Here is a 7,500-nt window from a genome sequence, read left to right on the forward strand (position 1 = left end):
GTTCTACTGGGTGTCGACATTCTTCTACAGTTGTGGTAAAAGGATTTCAATCTCGACTGATGGCAAGATTCGTGAAAAGCTACTATAAAATTCACAGGCACGACATGCATCCTCACGCAATGCTTACTTTCAAGTAATGGATCATACGACAAGGACATATTTTGTGTGTGGTTTATTGAATCTAATTCCTTGCAAACGGACATTGGTAAGATTCACATAACTGCTTTGAAACTCTTAGTACCCGTTGGTGAGGTCATTCTTACATGAATTGTCAGAGTACGAGGCAGTTATATATGTCAGTAATTAAATTGTTCCAGCGCAGTCACAAATGACAACCTTGCCATGACTTTGTTATTTGGAGCCGCGTCCCGTTGCCATATCTCCCTATTTTGCCAAATTCCTCTTTCCCTTGTTCTTCATGCTGGTTGTTAATTTTCTAAAAGCATTAAAATTCAAGAAATGAACTTCTGTAATTTGAGGTCAAACATTTGAAACAGCACTGGAGATCGAATTCTTCTTTCATTTATTTTGTTCGCTACATTCACCAACTTTTATGGGCCCCCTCATTGCTTCATTCCTTTGTGTTTTGCCTCGTTGGCGATTGTGGCAAAATTGTCATTTTCGCCATATTTGCCAAAGTTGCCGCTTTCGCCAACTTTTATGGGCCCCCTTCACTGCTTTGTGTTTTGCCTCGTTGGCGATTGTGGCAAAATTGTCATTTTCGCCATATTTGCCAAATTCGCCGCTTTCGCCAACTTTTATGGGCCCCCTTCACTGCTTTGTGTTTTGCCTCGTTGGCGATTGTGGCAAAATTGTCATTTTCGCCATATTTGCCAAATTCGCCGTTTTGGCCAACTTTTATGGGGCCCCTATACTGCTTTGTGCTTTGCCTCGTTGGCGATCGTGGCAAAATTGTCATTTTCGCCATATTTGCCAAATTCGCCGCTTTCGCCAACTTTTATGGGCCCCCTTCACTGCTTTGTGTTTTGCCTCGTTGGCAATTGTGGCAAAATTGTCATTTTCGCCATATTTGCCAAATTCGCCTTTTTCGCCAACTTTTATGGGGCCCCTATACTGCTTTGTGCTTTGCCTTCTTGGCGATTGTGGCAAAATTGTCATTTTCGCCATATTTGCCAAATTCGCCGCTTTCGCCAACTTTTATGGGCCCCCTTCACTGCTTTGTGTTTTGCCTCGTTGGCGATTGTGGCAAAATTGTCATTTTCGCCATATTTGCCAAAGTTGCCGCTTTCGCCAACTTTTATGGGCCCCCTTCACTGCTTTGTGTTTTGCCTCGTTGGCGATTGTGGCAAAATTGTCATTTTCGCCATATTTGCCAAATTCACCGCTTTCGCCAACTTTTATGGGCCCCCTTCACTGCTTTGTGTTTTGCCTCGTTGGCGATTGTGGCAAAATTGTCATTTTCGCCATATTTGCCAAATTCGCCGTTTTGGCCAACTTTTATGGGGCCCCTATACTGCTTTGTGCTTTGCCTCGTTGGCGATCGTGGCAAAATTGTCATTTTCGCCATATTTGCCAAATTCGCCGCTTTCGCCAACTTTTATGGGCCCCCTTCACTGCTTTGTGTTTTGCCTCGTTGGCGATTGTGGCAAAATTGTCATTTTCGCCATATTTGCCAAATTCGCCTTTTTCGCCAACTTTTATGGGGCCCCTATACTGCTTTGTGCTTTGCCTTCTTGGCGATTGTGGCAAAATTGTCATTTTCGCCATATTTGCCAAATTCGCCGCTTTCGCCAACTTTTATGGGCCCCCTTCACTGCTTTGTGTTTTGCCTCGTTGGCGATTGTGGCAAAATTGTCATTTTCGCCATATTTGCCAAATTCGCCGTTTTCGCCAACTTTTATGGGGCCCCTATACTGCTTTGTGCTTTGCCTTCTTGGCGATTGTGGCAAAATTGTCATTTTCGCCATATTTGCCAAATTCACCGCTTTCGCCAACTTTTATGGGGCCCCTATACTGCTTTGTGCTTTGCCTCGTTGGCGATTGTGGCAAAATTGTCATTTTCGCCATATTTGCCAAATTCGCCAACATTATCTCTTTTTCGCAATTTTTGTTGTTGTGCGCATTTCTGGACATATCTCTGAGATCGAAGAGAGTCGACTGTAACAAGGAAGAACTCGAGAAGATGCGTAAGCAGCGATAGGTGAGGGTGCGGATTAAATTTATTTTATACTTTCTAGGAGTGAAGGAGTCCCACTTGGTGTAGAGGCCAGTGAAAGTTGTGTTGCAATGTACTGTTGATGTGAAATTGTTGAGATTGCGCAAAGCCAGTTAAATTTGCGAGTCATCCGCATAAAAATGAAATTCCATGTCGTGCATCCTAATGATATCCCCAAGTGGAGATGTATATAACAAATATCATATTGGGCCAAGGACAGATCCCTGCGGCACGCCATACACAATACCACGCAATGAGGAATAAGCCTCATTAACTATAACAGATTGACTTCGATTTGACAAATAGGACTTGAACCAAGAAAGCGCTTTATCTCAGATGTTAAAACGATCTTCCAGTCTGTAGAGTAAAACTGAATGATCTAAAGTGTCGAATGCAGCAGACAAGTCTAGTAGCAACAGGACAACCGTTCGCCGATTATCCAGAGCCATTAAAATGTCAGAGCTAGTACAAGGAAGGATTACGTTTTTGCAAACGTTGGCCATGTACACTTACATTTGAACAGACCTAACTGATTAGAGTGTAATGTGAAGTGCTAAGTTTCCGCCCCATCTGAACAATGTGAGCGTTAGCCCTACTAATGAAAATGGGCCCACACAAGGACAGAGAAAAACTCTGACCAGGGTAAAAATTGAACCCACGACCTTCGGGTTAGATCACCGCTGCTCTAACGACTAAGCTACAAGGTCAGACGGGAGCAGGCCGTGGGAACTGAAGATGTTAAAGTCACGGCAATGAACATGTACGAGTACAAGGAAGGATTACGTTTTTGCAAACGTTGGTCAGAGTTTTTCTCTGTCCTTGTGTGGGCCCATTTCCAATAGTAGGGCTAACGCTCACATGGTTCAGATGGAGTAGAAACTTAGCACTTCACAATACACTCTAATCAGTTAAGTCCATTAAAATGTCATCTTGCACTTTGAGGAGGGGGGTCTCGGTGCTGTGATTTTTCTTATTCTTGGGTTTCACTCACGTGATCAACAGCCATGTTTTTCAACGAAAACACAAGAGAACGTTTGCATAACAATAGAGTTCAATTCCCAGAGGATTGGGTCGGGACACCAACATGGCGACCGTGACGTCATGTGAAACCCGAGAGTAGGCAGACTGGAAAACCTCTCCCAAATGGTTGTCATCAATGTAACTCATAAGCTGAACAGCTACCGCCCTTTCAATCATTTTCGAAATAAACGGTAGTTCTTAAACTCATCAGTATTTAAGTTTGTTTTCTTGAGCAGAGGAGTAATCACGGCATTTTTTAGGACAGCAGGCATAAAAGCATCAGCTAAAGAACAGTTAACAATCTTGGTAATGACTTTTAACAAGACTGGCTAGCAACCACTTAAAACAGAGGCTGGAACTGGATCCAACGCACAACATTTCATCATAGATAATTTAATCAGCAAAGACATGTCATGAATCGAAATAGGCTTAAAACTTGTAAGCTCAGAAGAGACAGAAGAGTCGGAGAGAGGCGGAGGAGACATGGTATCCAATTGCAATCCTTCACGGATAAGTCGAATCCTATTGACAAAGAAAGAGTTGAATTGATCTGCGAGCTGACATCGAAGCTAGCGGTCGGATAGCGGGCCACAGGTTTCCTGTACAATAAATTATTCGCTGGTGCAAAGAAAGTTTCCTTTGCAAACCGAATCATGTCATTCACAATCTGACATTGATTCCGGTATAAGTCAAGACTAGAGTCACTCCTTGTAGAACGCCATTTTCTCTCCAGTCTGCGCCGCTTCCTCTTTGCCTGCTTGATTTCCTCGGTCAACCACGGAGCAGGAGGACGCAGGGTAACAGTACGTTCTTTAATAGGGGCATGACGGTCGAGCAGTGACTGGAGAGTAGAGTTGCCAAGAGATGAATTCAATAAATCTGAGGCATCCAGGTCCAAGCAAAACTGATCTATGTCAATGATGCGAGTATGGCGAAGCAATAATTTTCTCGTCAAAACACGTTCCTTAGAAAAACCGAGACGACAGCAAATCATATGGTGGTCAGATATAGCAGGATTAAAAACAAAGAAATCGGAAGCAAAAGTTTCCTCGCTCCTGGTAATCACCAGGTCAAGGGTATGACCATTTAAGGCTGGTTTCCATATGATCGCAGACGATCGCGGATCGCAGACGATCGCAAAGAGAGCTGTTTCCATATAATCGCAGACGATCGCAGAGCCGACTGTAACCATAAATTTCGGTCAGCGAAAATGCCAAATGTACAGGCGCATTGTACTCGCGGGAAAATCGCAGCAGACAAAATGGCGGACATCGAGGAGGAAATTTTGCTACAAGTAAATTTATTTCTTCTTTTAGTCCTGAAGCGGCGACATCGTCAGCTTCAAAACCGAAGGAAACATCGATTTTGGGTTCGAAAATTATTCATGAAGATTCAGAAGGTATCGTCTTCAACCGCTTAAGATAACGACCATTCACAGTTCTTATGTTGCGGAATTTGACCTCTGCCTCCGCCGCCGATAACTTAAATTTCTCTCTGATTATTTCCTAACTGTTAGCCTTTCTGTTTTCATCTTTGAAATCTTTCCTGTTACGGTTGTAAACGCACTCATACCGCGCAACTTCCTCCATAAATTCCTCGTTAGTAACGTCACCATGTTCAGTGCCAGCCATGTTTACAACTTACAAATGAGCATTGTTATAAACGAACATTCGGGCTCTGTGGCTAAAGCGTTGAATCATAGGCCAGAATTAAAAATATCATGGGACACGTTTCGATGGCAGATCTTAGAACTTTGGTTTCCATACAATCGCAGGATCGCAAACACGTTCTATCTTCTGCGATCACGATCGCAGACAATTGCAGAAGTGTGTTTCCATATGATCGCAGACGATCGCAGAAGTTTCTGTGATCCGCGATCGTAGAAAGTAGAGGTCGCTTTTACTTTTTGCAACATGAAAATTTGTTGCGCAAGAAGGTGGTAATCTGCAACAGACCATCTCAACTTGCAACGCAACATGGTCGCGCGACAAGGTGCACGAAAAATGTTTCCCGTACTACTGAACCTTAACATGCGTAGCAACATCAACATGTTAAAGGAGGTTAAAAGATTGCAAAGTACTCAAAAAACGTCGAGAGATACTATCTGCGCTGTCAACGTGACAATCGAAGTCACCGACAAGAAGGAAATAGCCACTGCTAGTCGTAATATAATCCAAAAATTTTAAAAACTTGTCCAAAAATAATGATGCACAAGTCCCAGGTGGGCGATACAAAACAACCAAGCGGAAATAAAAACCGGTGCCCCAGACAGTTAGCTCAATATGTTCAAAAGAACGATAAACACAACAGGGCAATAAGTCAACTTTAAAGCAGCCACGAACGAGAACCCTAACCCCTCCCCCAACAGACACAGTCCTTGGTATATGATGCAAGGCATAACCTACCGGAGTGATGTCGCGAACAAAATACGAATCATAATCATCGTCTCCACGGAGCCAAGTTTCAATCAACGCACACAAGTCAATGTCATGACCCACAATAAACTAATAAACGTATTGCTATTCACGTCCAAGCTAACCAATCAGAATGCGCAAAAACCGCTATCAATATTGGGTGGTATACACTAACTTTTGTTAAACAGTCTGCATCCCTGTTTATAACAACCACTCTTTTAAGACGAGCAAATTCCAGAGCCCGACGGTGCCAAAAAGAGTCAATAGGGAGCTTTAGCGATGACGACGGGAACGGCAACGAGAACGTCATCTCAAAACACAAATTCGCCTCATTGTAATCACCTCGCAACTATTCCAAGCTTTCTAACATGACAATGGTGTCGCAGTCCCTCAAAATTGAAACCGATATAAGTGACGCTTAATTTTGGGGAGGAAATGAAAATTTATTTTCAAGTGCTCGCGTCGTTCACAAAACCTCAAATTTGGCTATTTCACGTTATTAGGGACCTAAAGCAAGGACGACGACGACGGCTACGAGAATGTTGTCTAAAAATATTATTTCCCGTTACAGTAATAATTTTGCGATTACTCCAAGTCGATCGGCATAAAAGTACGTGTCCACACTCCAGGACACACACTGCACGTGCACGTGCAGCACGGATTTTAGCAAGTATGTTAGCGGTCCTCTGCATAGCGACAACGTGAAATCACCAAATTTGAGGTTTTGACGACAACGTAAGAATGCAACAGAGAATCTTTCATTCGCTATTACCACTCTGAAACCGCTCGTATCAGCTTAATCTTAGGATACTTCGCCCATATTATGAGACGTGAACAAGATTGAATAATCGCGAAAGACTTACGATAAACCAAAGTTATATTCTGGGGTGACGTTTTCGTCGACCGTCGCCGTCGTAGATCTTAAACTCCCTATTAAATTATAGGGAGCATAAGCTCGCGCCTTTTTGAGACGCGGACGGCAACCGGAAGGGAACATTTTGCTTCCCAGGACAGTGGTGTCCCCAAGAGTTTTATACTTATCATCTCTAATAGATAAAAGATACTTGGCGATATAAATGTAGTTGTGTGAAGACAGGTCAAAAGGGAAAACAGCTCACTTCCGGTTGCGGTCCGCGTCTCAAAAACAAATGTGCTTAAGTTCCCTATAATAGGGACCTTAAGATTTACGACGGCGACGAAAACGTCACCTCAAAATAGAACTTTGCTCTACTAAAAGCCTTTCGCGATTATTCCATCTGGTTCACGTCATACAATGTGGGCGAAGTATCCTAAAAATAAATTGGTTTCTGACTGAAAATAGAAAATGAAACATTCTCTGTTACATGCTCACGTTGTCGTCAAAACCTAAAATTTAGTGATTTCACGTCGTCGTCACGCAGAGAACCGCAAAAATATGAGCTAAATCCGTGCCGCACGTGCAGCATGATTATTTATGCTCTTTTAAGCAATGATATCATTGTTTTGTGGCGTTTTCGTCGTCGTAGATCTTAAGCTCCCTACTGTTTTGCTGACGATGGCAAAGAAACGGACAAAAATGAAAAACGCACGTGCAGGGCGTGCAAAGCTATTGTTTTTTCCCACTAAATATGCAAATTTGTGACGTTCTCGTTGACGTCGCCGTTATCGTTGCTAAAGCTCCCTAATTTGTTTCTTTTTAATTCTTAATACAGAACTCTAATAAACAACTGAGTAGACAATAGGCCATTTTACAGTTGTTTGCTCAGCGACCTAGCCTATGAATGGCTGTGAGGCTGCCGGTGACCTCGTATTTTAATACCAGCAGTTGGGGGCTGTATTAAAATACAGCCCCCACTGCTTTTTTCATGTAAATTGTGTTGCTGTAATTCTAATTAGTCCGTATTAACAATA

The sequence above is a fragment of the Montipora foliosa genome, chromosome 9 (assembly GCF_036669935.1).
Source record: "Montipora foliosa isolate CH-2021 chromosome 9, ASM3666993v2, whole genome shotgun sequence".
In the NCBI taxonomy this organism is placed as follows: domain Eukaryota; kingdom Metazoa; phylum Cnidaria; class Anthozoa; order Scleractinia; family Acroporidae; genus Montipora; species Montipora foliosa.